This window comes from Trichechus manatus, unplaced genomic scaffold, assembly GCF_000243295.1.
Source record: "Trichechus manatus latirostris isolate Lorelei unplaced genomic scaffold, TriManLat1.0 scaffold00374, whole genome shotgun sequence".
Taxonomy (NCBI): Eukaryota; Metazoa; Chordata; class Mammalia; order Sirenia; family Trichechidae; genus Trichechus; species Trichechus manatus.
This window is the reverse complement of record NW_004444310.1, coordinates 437,872-455,314: the sequence shown is the minus strand read 5'-3', so window position 1 is coordinate 455,314 and position 17,443 is coordinate 437,872. Positions and strand designations below refer to the sequence as shown.

General features: G+C 39.7%; 1 pseudogene across 1 annotated transcript in view; it reads right to left on the bottom strand.

The window, feature by feature from the left end:
• The window catches only part of LOC101361329 (non-histone chromosomal protein HMG-17 pseudogene), a 22,025-nt pseudogene extending 4,850 nt beyond the window's left edge, over positions 1–17,175 (bottom strand). The window contains exon 1 of the transcript XR_002823021.1: positions 16,751–17,175. The product of XR_002823021.1 is annotated as a non-histone chromosomal protein HMG-17 pseudogene (transcript). The remainder of the gene's footprint in view (positions 1–16,750) is intronic.
• Between the last annotated feature and the right edge of the window lie 268 nt (positions 17,176–17,443).

Below are 17,443 nucleotides of genomic sequence, written 5' to 3'. Positions count from 1 at the left end.
TTGTGGAAAGGAATAACCCAGAAGTTTCATTTCCCCAAGATAGACTCCCCCACTCTTGGCTATCCACAGCAGAAGTCATTTGCCCCCCAAAATGATAGATATATATTGTCTAGTAAATCCAACTCACAGTGACCTTATGTACAACAAAACAGAACGTTGCCAACTCCTGTGTCATCCTTATAATTGCTGGCATGTTCAAGTCCATTGGTATGGCTATTGTGCGAAACCATTTCACTGATGGTCTTCTTTGCTCTCACTGGCCCTCTACTTCACCAAACATGATGTTCTCCTCCAGCTATTGATCCCTCCGGTGACCTGTCCAAATAAGCTGGACAATAATCTGTTGTGATCCTTAAGGTTTTCATTGGCTAATTTTTGGTAGATCGCCAAGTCTTTGTTCCTAGTCTATCTTATCTGGAAGCCTCACTGAAATCTGTCCACCATGCGTGACCCTGCTGGTATTTGAAATACCAGTGACATAGCTTCCAGCATCATAGCAACATGCAAGTCACCATAGTAAGACAAACTAATAGATGGGTGGTGGTCAAAAATGATAAAAGCTCTCAAGAAGATCTCCAATTTCATTCAAGTTGTCAAATTCAGTGGATGCCTCTTAGTCTGTATAGTGTTTAATTTCTCAGTTTTAAAACATTCTCCTCTTTTATCTTCCTTGGCTCAACACTGCCCTGTACAAGCTCCTCCTTCTCCAGCTTTGCTAGCTTTTTCTTTTCTAACTGATGTCCAAATGTTGGGCTGGTCCTAGATCCTCTTCTTATCTCTCTCCCCACTTCCTTGATGGTCTCTCTCACTTCCATGAATTCAAGCACCATTTTGTTGTTGTTGTTAGGTGCTGTCAAGTCCGTTCTTACTCATAGTGACCTTATGTACAGCAGAATGAAACACTGCCCGGTCTGGCACCATCATCACAATCATTGCTCTGTTTGAGCCTATTGTTGCAGCCACTGTGTCAATCCATCTCGTTGAGGGTCTTCCACTTTTTTGCTGACCTTCTACCTTACCAAGCATGATGTCCTTCTCCAGGGACTGGTCCCTCCTGATAACTGGTTCAAAGTATGTGAGATGAAGTCCCACCATCCTCGCTTCTAAGGAGCATTCTGGCTGCACTTCTTCCAAGACAGATTTGTTCATTATTCTGGCAGTCCACAGTATTGTATATTCAATATTCTTCACCAACACCATAATTCAAATAATCAATTCTTCTTCAGTTTTCCTGATTCAATGTCCAGCTTTTGCATGCATATGAGGCAATTAAAAATACCATGGCTTGGATCAGGTGCGCTTTAGTCCTCAAAGTGACATCTTTGCTTTTTAACACTTTGAAGAGATCTTCTGCAGCAGATTTGCCCATTGCAATGCATCACTTGATTTCTTGACTGCTGCTTCCATGGGCATTGATTGTGCATCCGAATAAAGTGAGATTCTTGACAACTTCAATTTTTTCTCCATTTATCATCATATTGCTTACTGGTCCAGTGGTGAGGATTTTTGTTTTCTTTATGTTGAGGTGTAATCTGTACTGAAAGCTGTAGCCTTTCATCTTCATCAATAAGCACTTCAAGTCCTCTTCACTTTCAGTAAGCAAGGTTGTGTCATCTGTATATCGCAGGTTGTTAATAAGTCTTTCTCCAATCTTGATGCCATGTTCTTCTTCATATAGTTCAGCTTCTTGGATAATTTGCTCACATACAGACTGAATAAGTGTGGTGAAAAGATACAACCCCAACACACACCTTTCCTGACTTTAAACCACGCAGTATCCCCTTGTTCTGTTCGAATTGCCTCTTGGTCTATGTACAGGTTCTGCAAGAGCACAATTAATTGTTCTGGAATTCCCATTCTTTGCATCGTTGTCCATAATTTGTTATGATCCACATAGTTGAATGCCTTTTGCATAGTCAACAAAACACAGGTAAACATCTTTCTGGTATTCACTGCTTTCAGCCAAGATCTGTCTGACATCAACAATAATATTCCTTGTTCCAGGTCCTCTTCTGAATCTGACTTGAGTTTCTGGAAATTCCCTGCTGCAACTATTTTTTAAATTATCTTCAGCAAAATTTTACTTGCATGTGATATTAATGATATTGTTTGATAATTTCCGCATTTTGTTGGATCACTTTTCTTTGGAACGGGTACAAATATGGATCTGTTCCAGTCAGTTGGCCAGGTAGCTGTCTTCCAAATTTTTTGGAATAGAAGAGCGAACACTTACAGCATTGCATCCATTTGTTAAAACATCTCAATTGGTATTTCTTCAGTTCCTCGAGCCTTGTTTTTCACCAATGCCTTCTTTGCAGCTTAGACTTCTTCCTTTAATCCCATCAGTTCTTGATCATATGCTACCTCCTGAAATGGTTGAGCATCAACCAATTCTTTTTGGTACAGTGACTCTGTGTATTCCTTCCATTTTCTTCTGATGCTTCTTACATCGTTCAATATTTTGCCCATAGAATTGTTCAATATTGCAACTCGATGCTTGAATTTTTTCTTCATGTCCTTCAGCATGAGGAATGCTGAACATGTTCTTCCTTTTTGGTTTTCTAACTTCAGGTCTTTCCACATTTCATTATAATAATTAACTATGTCTTCTTGAGTCATTCTTTGAAATCTTCTGCTCAGCTCTGTTAATCATTTCTTCCTTTTCCTTTAGCTACTTTACATTCAAGAGCAAGTTTCAGAGGTTGGAAGTCACTGAAAGTAAGACTGGGGAGGAGGTGCTTCCTCAAAGTAGAATTGACCTCAGTGATGTGGATGGAGTGAAACTTTCGGGACCTTCATTTGCTGATGTGGCATGACTCAAAATGAGAAGAAACAGCTGGAAACATCCATTAATAATTAGAATATGGAATGTATAAGTATGAATCAAGGGAAATTAGAAATTGTTAAAAATGAAATGGAATGCTTGAAGATCAATATCGTAGGCGTTAGTGAGCTGAAATGGACTGTTATTGGCCATTTTGGATTGGACAATTGTATAGTCTACTTTGCTGGAAATGACAAATTGAAGAGGAACAGCATCGCATTCATTGTCAAAAAGAACATTTCAAGATTCATTCTGAAACCCAATGCTGTCAGTAATAGGATAATATCCATATGCCTACAAGGAAGACCAGTTAATATGACTATTGTTCAAATTTACACACCAACCAGTAATGCCAAAGAAATTGAAGATTTTTAACAACTTCTACAGTCTGAAACTGATCAAATATGCAATCAGGATGCATTGATAATTACTAGTGATTGGAATGCGAAAGTTGTAAACAAAGAAGAATCAGTAGTTGGAAAATATGGCCTTGGTAGTAGAAACGATGTGGGAAATCACATAATAGAATTTTACAAGACCAGTGACATTCTTTGGAAATACCTTTTTCTCAACAAAGGTAAATTCATATAGTAAATGGTGACTACATATGTGAACCTCATCGAAGGGAATACTAAGCAATCAAATTGACTACATCTGTGGAAAGGGATGATGGAAAAGCTCAATATCATCAGTCACAACAAGGCCAGAAGTCGACTGTGGAACAGACCATCAATTGCTCTATGCAAATTCAAGTTGAGGCTGAAGAAAATTAAAACAATTCCACGAGAAACAAAATTCGACCTTGGGTGTATCATACCTGAATTTGGAGACAATCTCAAGAATAGATCTGATGCATTAAGCAGTAATTATCAAAGACCAAATGAGTTGCAGGATGACTTCAAGGACATCATACATGAACAAAGCAAAAGACGACACCATTTTAGTGCCGTTGAATTTTAAATTTATATTTCCATCCCAGATCTACTCTTTGACTGCCAAACTTTAAACATTTGCCTTCTTTCCTTTTTTCTTTTGGGCTTAAGAAGTCCATAAGAACTTTAGATTTTCTCAAAACCTATTCTTCCACCCCACTTCAGTCTTTTTCATTTTGATAAATGGCACCACCCTCCACCTGGCTGCTGAAGCTAGAAAATCAGGTCATCCTGAATTTTTCCTTTTCTCATATTCCTCCATCTAGTTCATTAGTAAGTCCTGTTAGTTCCACTAACAAAATATTCTTAAAATCTCTTCCATTCACAGAACCTCAGTTAACTCCACTATAGCCCCAGCTGTCTTCCTCAAATAGGTTCCCTTCTTCTCTCTTGCCTCTCCCTAATCCACTCTCATAGGATGGTAAGCGTCATCTTAGAACATAGATTGAACCCTTGCACTCTAAAGTCTTAAAATTCCTCATTGGCTTCCCATGGCGTTTAGAATGGAACCTAGACTCCTGAACAAGGGTCTCTGTGATCCCACCCCTACTTGTGTCTCCAAGTCATGGAATGATCCAGATTTTGTGGGGTCTGAAGTTCATACAATTTTGGGGTTTCCTTTTTAAAAAGAAGGAGTAAAAAATTACATATATGAAATTAAGTACAGAGGTGAACACTTACTTAGAACAAGAAGTCATGATAAATTAAAAGTTGAAAAATATTACCAAATCCAGAAAAATAAAACAATATTTTTGTTAACTGGCTGCCTGATGTATGTCTATAATACTTTTTTCCCCTACATTTTTGGGCTGCGTTCTCTTTGATTGCTTCTTCATATGACAGTTATTTTGTAATATCACTTCTTTGGAGGGACGAGAAAGACAATTCAATTTCCTCTAGCAAGAGTGATGGAAATTTATTTTTAAAGAGATTCTTGATAGATTAGAAAGAACTGCCTGATTCACAACTCATTAGTAATTCATATACATTTTTAGATTTGTTTTCAAATTTTGAAAAATTTCTATCATGTTTCTTTCATGTGGGCCTTTACAGACATTTTCAAGAATTGCTTCAGACTTGTGCCCTACCAGTGCAGGATTTGGATAAGTTTTATTTCATGTACTTTCCATTTAAAAAAAAAAACATAGGAAGAGAGGAGAAAAGGTATGGTGCATTTATAATTATCCATGCTTCATTATTGATACATCCCTGAGAGAAGAGAACTTCAGTGTCTACTAGGCATTGATGAGCGTAGACTCCTCCACTTACAATTGTCATGTGTGATGATTAGAAGCAGTTTCCACTGACTACCTTCTGGCTCCATTTATTTCAAACCTTGTTTCTCCTCCACTAGCCACATACTTCTATGCTGGACACATTTATATCCTGATGAGACCTGCACCTTTCTGTTGTAATGCCAGGTGAGTTGGTACAGTGAGTGGCAGGAGTAATCCTCGGAAATTTTTCCTACACCTCTGTGACTAGAAATAACCTAATTGCATGTGGAAATAACTGCAAACTTCGTAAATATGTCCCACTACACCCAAATAAAATTCCCAAATTCTCTTTCCCTTTAGATGGACCCCAAAAGTGCCCACAGCTGGTCCAGTATTGCCTAACACACAGAAAAGGATAACAGAGGGGAAATTGGAGTGGAAAAGTCACCTGAACCAATTGCAATTAAAATACATCACTTCTGAAAATTTTACAAAAGTATGTGACTGTGTGAATACATTACAAAGGTCCTCCCTGGGCCTTGGAAGTGTCCATGTAAATGAGGGATCCTGGAAGTTCTTTATTCCCATTGTGAATCTACCCTTGCCCACTCACTACCACTCTACCTTTGCTTGCAGCTCGCTATTTGCCTATCATTTATTTCCTTCAACAGGCAGATCGTTCCCGTATGCAGTTCCTGTTGCCTAGACCCTTCTTTCCCCATACTTAGTATGGTCAACTCCTTCACATTGTTTAGGTTTCAGCTGAAAGGCTTCTCCCTCAGTGAGGCCCTGCCTGACCACTCTATTGGCTATCTCAATTTCCTGTGTATTGCCTTTATTCACTTCTTCACAATCTGTAATAGCTTAAATGATGAATTCGTTGCTGTGTTTGTGGGTGTGTTCCCCCATCAGAATGTAAAGTCCATGAGGGCAGGAGCAGGTGTGTATCATTTGCTATTTTATTTGCAGTGCCTAGGGTAGTCCTGGCACATAGTAGGTACTCAATATATAGTTGGTAAATGAACACATAATAAATAAACACTGTAAGTCTTCTCTCAGTTTTGATAGAAATGCCAGTGATCCAGAATGAGGCCATAGAAGGAGACCAGTTCTCTCTGTATCCTTGTCATAAGCTTGCAAATTAAAAAATTTGATATTTCTCCTGTCCTTCTCTTCTTCCTCCTCCCACTCCTTCTCCCTTCCCCCTCTTCAACCTCTCCCTATGCTTTCTCCTTCTCCTTCCCCAAACATAAAACTTTTCTTGATAGAATTGAGAACCCAGAAATAAATCTATCCATCCATGGGCAGCTGATTTTTGACAATGGGTCAAAGTCAATTCAATGGGGGAAGAAGCAGTCCTTTTAACAAACAGCGCTAGCAAAACTAAGTATCCATCTGTAGAAAAATGAAACTGGATTCATACCTCACACCATACACAAAAACTAACTCAAAATGGACCAAAGACCTAAATGTTAAACCTATACTATACAGTTGCTGTAAGATAACCTAAGGACAAAACTATAGGACCTAATGATTTTCAGAAATAGATTATCAAACACAACTACAGATGCACAAAAAACAAAAGATAAATTATATAACTTGGATCTCCTAAAAATTAAATACTTATGCTCCTCAAAAGACTTTGTCAAAAGGATGAAAAGAGAACCTACAGACTAGGAACAATCTTTGGGAATGACATATCTTTTAAGGTCTAATTTCCAGAATATGTAGATAACGTCAACAACTCAACAACAAAAAGAGAAACAATCAAATTAAAAAATGGACAAAGGACATGAACAGACACTTCACCAAAGAGGACATACACAAGGCCAACAAACACACGAAAAGATGCTTCCAATCATTAGCCATTACAGAGATGTAAATCAAAACTGCAATGAGATACCATCTCACTCCTACAAAAATGGCACTGATCAAAAAAACAAAAACAAAAAAACCAGAAAACAACAAATGCTGCCGAGGTTGTGGGGAGAATGGAAACCTCATCCATTGCTGGTGGGACTGTAAAATGGTACAACCACTATGGAAAATGGTATAGTGATTCCTCAAAAAACTAGAAATACCTTATGATTCAGTAATCCTGCTCCTAGAAATATACCCTAGAGATCTAACAGCAGTGATATGAATAGACATATGCACACCTATGTTTATTGCAGCATTATTCACAATAGCAAAAAGATGGAAACAACCTAAATGCTTGTTAATGGATGAATGGATAAACAAAATGTGGTACACATAAGCAGTGGAATATTACACAACCATAAAGAATAATGATAAATCCTTGAAACATTTTAAAATGCTGATGAATCTGGAGGACATTATACTGAGTGAAATAAGTCAATCATAAAAGGACAAATATTGTGTGATAACATTTTTATAAGAAGACAAGAATAGATAGATATACAGAGATGAATGTTCTTTGGTGGTTACCAGGGATGGATTAGGAGGTGGAACAAATGAGAAGAGGGGAGGGGGGAAACACTATCAAGATAGTAGACACTTGTTATTTTTTGTGATGGGAAAGGTGACATCGAATGTGGGTGAAGTGCACACAGCTTGACCAAGGTAAACAATGTTACTAAGAAGTGCACCAGAGAAAGGATATCTTTGGAAACGGGTATGACAAATATAATTTTGCAACAACACCAACAACAACCAAAAAATATGTGTGTTGTTACACAAATATGTTGTTATGGATTGAATTGTGTCCATCAAAAATGTGTGTCACATTTAAACTCCCTCAGGGACTGAATTGCTGGGCGGAGGGCTGTGGGGACCATGGTCTTGGGGAACATCTAGCTCAATTGGCATAACATAGTTTATAAAGAAAATGTTCTACATCCTACCTTGGTGAGTAGCGTCTGGGGTCTTAAAAGCCTGTGAGCAGCCATCTAAGATACTCCTCTGGTCTCACCCCTTAGGGAGCAAGGGAGAATGAAAAAAACAAGATATAGGGGAAAGATTAGTCCAAAGGACTAATGGATCACAACTACCTCGGCCTCCACCAGACTGAGTCCAGTACAACTAGATGAGGCCCAGCTACCACCACTGACTGCTCTGACAGGGATCACAGCAGAGGGTCCAGGACAGAGCTGGAGAAAGATGTAGAACATAATTCTAACTCACAAAAAAAGACCAGACTTACTGGCCTGACAGAGGCTGGAGAAACACCGAGAGTATGGCCCCCCGAACACGCTTTTAGATCAGTAATGAAGTCACTCCTGAGGTTCACCCTTCTGCCAAAGATTAGACAGCCCCATAAAACAGAATGAGACTAATGAGACACACCAGCCCAGGGACAAGGACTAGAAGGCAGGAGGGGGCAGGAAAGCTGGTAATAGGGAACCCAAGGTTGAGAAGGGAGAGTGTTGACATGTAGCGGGGTTGTTAACCAATGTCATAAAACAATATGTGTACTAACTGTTTAATGAGAATATTTGTTCCGTAAATCTTCATCTAAAGTACAATTAAAAAAAATGTCAACTTGGCTAGGCCATGATTCTCAGTATTGTGTGATTTTCCACCATTGTGTCATCTGATGTGTTTTTCCTAGGTGTTAAATCCTACCTCTGTGATGTTAATGAGGCAGGATCAGAGACAGTTATGTTAATGAGGCAAAACTCAAGCTACAAGATTAGGCTGTATCTTGAGTCAATCTTTTTTGAGATATAAAAGAAAGAAGCAAGCAGAGAAACAGAGGGACCTCCTACCTTCGAGAAAACAGAGGCAGGAGTGGAGTGCGTCCTTTCGACACAGGTTTCCTGTGCTGAGAATCTCCTAGACCCAGGGGAAGACTGATGACAAGGATCTTACCCTAGAACCGACAGAGAAAGCATTCCCTGGGAGCTGGCACCCTGAATTAGGATTTCTAGCCTCCTGGACTGTGAGAGAATAAATGTCTGTTTGTTAAAGCCATTCACTTGTGGTATTTCTGTTATAGCAGCACTAAATAACTAAGACATATGTATATAAGCATGTAAGTATATGAGTATGAATATGTGGATACATGCATGTATACTCATATATATAATAAACCACATAGGGGACATAGGTGTGGATATTTCTCAGACATAACCAAACACCTTGAAAGACTGGTTTTCTGTGTTTGAAGACTTAGGACCATAGCCTTATGCAACAACTCAGGTAATTGGCATAATACAGTTAATAAAGTATAGGTTCTACATCCCAATGTGGTGAGTAATGTCTGGGGTCTTAAAAGCTTACGAGCAACTGTCTAAGATACAACTATTGGTCTCTACTTGTCTGAAACAAAAACAGAAAGAAGAAAACCAAAGACTGAGAGAAGAAAGTAGTCTACAGGACTAATAATCTACACGAATCATGGCCTCGTCTACCCTGAGACCACAAGAACCAGATGGTGCCTGGTTACCACTACTGACCGTTCTGATCAAGGTCACAATAGTTGGATCCTCACAGAATAGGAGAGACATGTGAAACAGAATTCAAACTCTTAAAAAGTCCAGACTTGCTGGACTGGTTGAGACTAGAGGACTCCCCCAAGACTATTACCCTGAGAGAACACTTTAAACCTTATACCAAAATTATTCCTTGAGGTTAACTTTTAGCTAAATAGCAGACTGGCTCATAAAATAAAGACTGTCATCCATCAGGAATGAGCGTCTTTAAGAAAAGTCATCTATAGGAGACCAAATGGTCAAAAATTACTGTAAAGCGAAGATGAGAAGGTAAGAGAGCAGGGAAACTAGAGTACTGGAAATGGTATAACCATAATGGAATGAATGAAAATAATGACATGTTGTGAAAAAAGTAACCAGTATCACTGAATAATTTGTGTAGAAATTGTTAAATGGGAGGCGAATTTGCTGTGTAAACTTTTATTTTAAATACAATAAAATATTAATTAAAAAAAAACTTTTCTTGATCGTGTGCCTCGGCATTTAGAACTTGGTACTCTCAAAGCTGGTAAACAGGAAAAAAAAAAAAGGCTATATTTTAGTGTGCAGAAATTTGGATCTCTTGCTCCCACATTTGAGAATTTGGGAAAAGATTCTTTTATTTTGTTCTGGGAGAAATAATTTTGTTTTCCATTTTAGAAAAAATAGTTTCTTGGTTTGAACTAATTATTTAATGTTTTTAAAGCATATCTTCAACATAAAGATCAAGAGGGTACAGAAACAGATAAGTAACTTGGTTTTAAATGTAAGTAACTTAATAATCAGATCTGAACTCGAACACACAACAGGAAGCTGCCCCCCATCAGTCATCCCTGGGTTGTTATAGGCCAGACTGAGAAGATTTACTATGCATTGTATCCTGAAAGTGAGTGAATTGGGGTAATGCTAAAATAGAGGCTAGAGGAACATAAAGGGGTAATCATTTAGGGGAAAGTGTTTAGCTTCTGTTCTTCAGATTTAAAACTAGAGATTCATCAGCATCAGCATCTCAGATTAATACATCTGCTATTATTTTGTTTAAATCAATAAAAACAAAAAGATGAACAAAGATGTGAACATTCTGGGTCATACAAATATGTGTCTCTCTCCTTTCTCCCCTCCACTCCACTGCCACACCCTCCCCCCGCCCCTAACACACTATCTTTATGATTCTGGCACCTCTGGACTTTGATGAAGTTGTCCAAAGACAAATGCAGTAGATTAGGATATTAATTTACTGTTTAATAATCTAAAATTTTATTCCCTGGTGGTGATTCGGGGGACGTGGCAAGCAGGGGAAGGAGACGTTTTTCATGAGATGCAGTGAAGGGGACTGTCTTGGGCTAGGTTCTCTAGAGAAGCAAAACCAGTAAAGTGTATAAATATATATATAGAGAGAGATTTATATCAAGAAAATGGCTCACTTGGTTGTAGAGGCTGTATCCTTGTATCCTCTATCCTTGGGTCAAGATAGAGGCTTCTCTTGATTCACATAGCTGCAAGGGCTGGCTAACCCAAGATAGGCAGGTCATAGAGCAGGGCTCTTACTCACAGACTGCGAAGATCAATGAACCCCAAGATCAGCAGGCAAGACCACGGGTAAGTTGCTAGCTCAAGTCCCGAGAACTGGAGGTCAGGCCAACAGGAACCAGCTTCAGGATCCAGCACCAGCAAAGAGCTCTGAAGCCTTGCCAGAATGTCCACTTATATTCGATGCAGGCCACACTCCCAAGGAAACCCTTTTAACTGATTGGCTGCTCACAGCAGATCCCTTCATGGGGATGATCACGTATCAACTCTCAACAGGGAAGTGGTCAAAAAACACTGAGAATCATGGCCCAGCCAAGTTGACACACAATCTTAACCATCACATGGAGTGAAGGAGGAGGATGGATTTTAGGTCTCTGAGCCTGTAGGAGAAGAGAAGGTGGGAGAAAGGGTTCTGTTGGAAGGATATAATTCCTAGGTGCCTGCTTTTAATTTTCTCCATTTATCAGTCCTGTATTGATACATATTTCTGAAAGCAAGGCCATGGCATTGAGTGACTTATTTATACATGTCCTTGCTCATTCTTAGGCTCAGACTATGTGCTGTGTGGCTGTGAGAGCAGGCACCTCACTGCTTGGTGTTTCTCTGAAATCACCTGGTCACCACCTGCCTTCTCCCCCAGCTCCTCAGGCATGTCCTTCTGCTGCCGGGCCCTCACTGTGGGTCGTTGATTAGTGAGGAAAGAAGCAGCCTGGATTTTCCTCAGGATGTAGGCATTCAGCCCTCCCTCTGATATCTTTCAGAGTTTAATTTCCTTCCCTACCATCAGCCAAAAATTCTCAAAAACAACAAAAGGATATGATTCAGCAGATTATTTTGTAGGCGAAGTCCACGTCCCTGTCAGCATTGATTCCTGGAGATATGGCTTATTTCTTATTTTTATTCCAGATGATAAACAGATCTTGCCTACATATGTGGCTATGTTGTTATTGTCTTCTTTACCCTTTTGGCAATGAATGAGGTCAATGCTCATTGAGGCTTTTTGTAATACTGTGTTGTAAGAACTGACATCATGGAGCATACTTCCCTACCCTACACGCAGTACGTAACTTAGTTATCTACTTTTAGTTATGTAGTGCTGCTATAACATAAATATCACAAGTGGGAGGCTTTAACAAACAGAAATTTATTTTCTCAGGGTTTAGGAGGCTAGTTCATATTCAGAGCACCAGCTTTAGGGAAAGTCTCTATTCAGTGGGGAAAAGGCCTGTCTCAACTTCTCTAGTGTTTGTCTCTACGGTCCTTGGAGATCTCCATGTGGCATCTATCTTTCCCCTAATTGTGCTTCTGTCTGCCTAATTGGCTCTTTTATATCTTAAAAGTAATTGGCTTAAGATACACCCTACCCTGATATGGCCTCATTAACATAACTGAAAAAACCTTATTCCCAAATGGGTTTACATCCACAATTACAGGAGTTAGGATTTTGGGGTGACAATTCAATCCACAACAGTGACCAAACTCAGGTGTGCTTTCGACTCAAGAGATTAATAAAATTTACGCGCACTACACTTCACAGTTGACAAGCCATATTCCTGTACAAGTATGTTGCCTCTTTTAAACCTTTAAATCTAGTAAATATCACAAAGGTCTTATCTCTATTTTAGAGGTGAAGAATCTGAAGTTCAGAAAGGCCAGGTGATCTGTTTAAAGTCACTCAGCTGGCAAAGTCATAACTGGGGCCTGGATTTCTTTGTGAGCTGCTCTTCCTTTGCCGGCCCCTAAATATTGATGGACCCTGGGCTCTAAACTTGCCTCTACACTACATACTCTCTACACTGTCCCTGGGCAGTCTCGTCCTTTCACAGTTTTAACTATCAGATGTATTATTGTTACTGTTGTTGTTTGATGCTGTCAAGTTGATTTCGACTCATAGCAACCCTACGTACAACAGAGGGAAACACTGCCGGGTCTTGTGCCATCATTGCTATGTTTGAACCCATTGTTGCAGCCACTGGGTCAATTCATCTCATTTAGGGTCTTCCTTTTTTTCACTGACCTTCTACTTTACCAAGCGTGATGTCCTTCTCCAGGGACTGGTCCCTCCTGATAACATGTCCAAAGTATGTGAGACAAAGTCTCACTTCTAAGTCTCATTTCTAGGGAGCATTCTGTCTGTACTCTTTCCAGGACAGATTTGTTCGTTCTTCTGGCAGTCTATGGTATATTCTATATTCTTCATCAACAACATAATTCAAAGGCATCAATTCTTCTTCAGTCTTCCTTATTCATTGTCCAGCTTTCGAATGCATATGAGCTGATTGAAAATACCAATGCTTGGGACCGGAGCACCTTAATCCTCAAAATGACATTTTTGTTTTTTTAACACTTTAAAGAGATCTTTTGCAGCAGATTTGCCCAATGCAATCCATCGTTTGATTTATTGACTACTGCTTCCATGGGTGTTGATTGTGGATCCATGTAAAATGAAATCCTTGATAACTTCAATCTTTTCTCTGCTTATCATGATGTTGCCTATTGGTCCAGTTGTGAAGATTTTTGTTTCCTTTCTGAGGTGTAATCCATACTGAAGGCTGTGGTCTTTGATCTTCATCAGTAAGTGCTTCAAGTCCTCTTCACTTTCAGCAAGCAAGGTTGTGTCACCTGCATATTGTAGGTTGTTAATGAGTCTTCCTCCAATCCTGATGCCAAATTCTTCTTCACATACTCCAGCTTCTCGGATTATTTGCTCAGCATACAGGTTGAATATGGTGAAAGGATACAACCCTGACACACACCTTTCCTGATTTTAAACCATGCACTGTTCCCTTGTTCTGTCCAACAGCTGCTACTTGATCTATGTACAGGTTCCATGTGGGCACAATTAAGTATTCAGGAATTCTCATTCTTCCCAATATTATTTGCTATGATCCACACAGTTGAATGCCTTTGCATAGTCAATAAAACACAAGTAAACATCTTTCTGGTATTCTCTGCTTTCAGCCAAGATCCATCTCACATCAGCAATGATATCCTTCGTTCTACGTCCTCTTCTGAATCCAGCTTAAATTTCTGGCGGTTCCCTGTCAATGTACTGCTACAACATAACAGATGTATGCTGATGATTTTTAAATATCTCCATCCTAGATCTCTCTTTTGAGCTCATATACTCAAATACTTGCTAAATATCTTCACCAGCGTGTCTCATGGATGCCTCAAACTTATTATGTCCCCTGCCAAACTCTGTGTAATCTATTCCTCTCGAGCCTTCTTTTCTTCCTGTATTTTTCTTCCTTCCTTCCATCCTCCCTTCCTTCCTTCCTTTTTTCCTTCATTCCTCTCTCCCCTTTTCCTTCCCCCCCTTTTTTTTTATTTTTGAGAATTCAAATTTTTGAAGCCTGACTATGCTCTTAGTTTCACTTTCAGGTCTTTAATACATGAGAAAACATGTAATTTTCATTTAAGAATATTAGAAAGTAGAAACATCCATTTGCAGAAAAAAATAAAGCAATCAAAATTATAGAGACCATAAACAACTGTAGCTCAAAAACTTAATAAAAAGTAAACCGACCATGAAATTACTAACTTTGGCATTTGAATATAAAATGTTTACCAGTATAAACTATAGAGAAATGGCTAATTTTATATGCAGCATTACAAAATGTCTGCGTGTTTTTTGTAGCCATGTCCTGTGCTCTGACCACTGTAGGAAAAAAATGCTGTCTTTTCAGCAAGATTTTTGTTTTCTCTGATTTGTCATTTCTGTGTTACCCAGGCCCATAGAACTCCTATTGTTGACATTTTGACATTCACTTTTTGTGATGGTTAAGATTGTGTGTCAACTTGACTGGGCCATGATTCTCAGTGTTTTGGCAGTCGTGTGATATTGTGGTCACTTCCCTGTTGGGATTTGATGTGTGATCGCCCCCATGATGGAATCTGCGATGAGAAGCCAATTGGTTGAAAGGGAGTTCTCTTGGATGTGTGGCCTGCATTGAGTGTAGGGGTGTGTTCTGGCAGGGCTTCGGGGGCTTTTGCTCATTCTGGATCCTGTAGCTGGCTCCTGTTCTTCTAACCTCCAGTTCTTGGGACTTGATCTAGCAGCTTGCCTTCGGTCTTGCCTGCCAATCTTGGGATTCGTTGATCTTCGCAGCCTGTGAGCAACAGCCCTGCTCTCTGACCTGCCAATCTTGGGTTTATCAGCTTCTGTGGCTACATGAATCAGGAGGAACCTCTGTTGTGACCCACAGACTTGGGACATTACAGCCTCTACAACAGAGTGAGCCGTTTCCTTGATATAAATCTCTCTCTATATATTTATACTCTTTACTGGTTTTGCTTCTCTAGAGAACCCAGCCTAAGACTTTTTTAGGGTATAAATTTCATTTTGTTTGGAATTCCAAACAGTCCAGCTACTGCTGTCTGCATCAGGAAACAGAACTTGGGTCTAGAGACTAGGGCTCAGGAGTAGGACTCAAACCCTTGGAAAGTTATTGTGACTGGAGCAAGATCACAACCACAGAAGCTGGGAGCATTGGTAGGTCATCAATCAAGGGATAAAGAGCCAGAGAAAGAGGACAAGGACTCTGCCTGTGAGATGTGCATGAAAGTTGTGTTGGGCATTAGTTGGTAGCTTACTGATTTTGTCTTCTTACAAATGTTCCACGATGGTTGTGGACTCTGGAGGTGCAAAGTGTGGAGTCCACTATAGCAGTGGGTAGAGTTTAATTATAAGCAGAGAAAGAGGAATGGGGGTCTTCCACTGTACAGGGACTATGTCATCTTCTGAGTTGAGGTGAAAACAAAACGTAATGGAATTATCAGAGACCCAAGGACTAAGAAGGAAATAATATTAAAAAAAAAAAAGTCTGTGCTTTGAACACTTTAGTTGTAGGTATCAGGTTTTTTGGAGTTGGAAAACCCTAGTGAAGTGGAAAGAAAAATTTCAAAACTAAGGCCAATCAAAGATTCAAGAGCTAGTGGTGGTTGATATAAGAACAGGTTTTGCGACTTATTTTCTAGGAGTCAAAACAACCAACTGGCATGGATTGAATTGTGTCCTCCAAAAATATGTGTATCAGTTTGGCTAGGCCATGATTCCCAGTATTGTGTGATTGTCCACCATTTTGCTGTCTGATGTGATTTTTTTTTTTTTTTTAATTTCTAAGCGAAACTGTATCCAGCTTTATTAAAGATACTTTTCATAAACAATCATGGTACTTCAGGCAGGACATGGAAAGATGATCGTTAACAGTATACAACTTTCAAACTCTCTTCTTCAGTGGACTACTAAAATCAGAAAGCCACTATAAAACCCAGTGAAGTCTTCATCTGATGCTCTGAACAGGGAAAGTTTAGAGTGAGGGTTGACATTTCACATTTAGCATGTTTAACAAATTTCCTGGAGCTGACCCTGACTTTCAGAAAATGAAATGAAAATGGCAGAATTATCAATCTGAAGATCCACAATCTAAAAAAGGGAACAGCTGCTCTTTTGAGGGATGCTGCTGAGATGGCATCCCTGGAAAGTACAGATTGCCTGACATACTAGTAACCAATTTTCTGGGGTCAGATCCCAACAGGTCTCTGGGTTTATGGGGGTCAAGTCTATGCTGAAGGCAGAGAGGGAAAAGAGGACATGAGGACGTAAAAACAAATTTTACTTTTTCCACACCACAAGGCGTTTGTGTCAAGGTGGCTAACGTGTGTCAACATCAGGGAATCCCTCCTCCTGAGAACCAAGAGAAAGTCTCTCAAAACTAGAATCCAGCTTCGGAGAAATTCTATTAGTGACATTTGCCCCTTCCCCCAAAAACAACAATGAAGTGTTCTGTGTGCTAACAACATAGCTTAAAAAAAAAAGTAAAACAAAATTCTGCATTTTTATAAAACTTGATAAAAAATAGTATCTCAAACTGTACAGTCACCAGAAGTACGCAGTTATCAAAAATGCACACACTTCCCTTGGTATCTCCAGCACCTTCAGCTTTCTGTGCCTGGTCTGTTTTGGCATCTCCATTTTCTGCAGGGTTATTCCCATCCTTGCCAGCATCAGCTTTCCCCTTTTTCCCTTTGGGTACCTTCTCTCCCTTCTTTGCAGGGGCCGTTTTAGGCTTAGGCTCTGGCTTTGGAGGAGCAGGTTTAGCAGATAACCTTGCAGATCTCCTCTGTGGTTTGTCCTTCACCTTGGCTTTAGCTCCCTTAGCATCCCCTTCAGCCTTTCTCTTGGGTATTGTGGCGACAGCAGTGGGACGCAGGCGCTGGAACAAGCCTTGGTCCATCAGGGGGTCGTTCTCACCTCTTCTTCACACTGCTCCTGATGTGATTTTTCTATGTATTGTAAATTCTATCTCTATGATGTTAATGAGGTGAGATTAGCGGCAGTTATGTTAATGGGGCAGGACTCAATCTACAAGATTGGATTGTTTCTTGAGCCAATCTCTTTTGAGATATAAAAGAGAGAAGTGAGCAGAGAGAGACGGGGACCTCAAACCACCAAGGAAGCAGTGTCAGGAGAAAAGTGTGTTCTTTGGACATGGGATCCCTGCA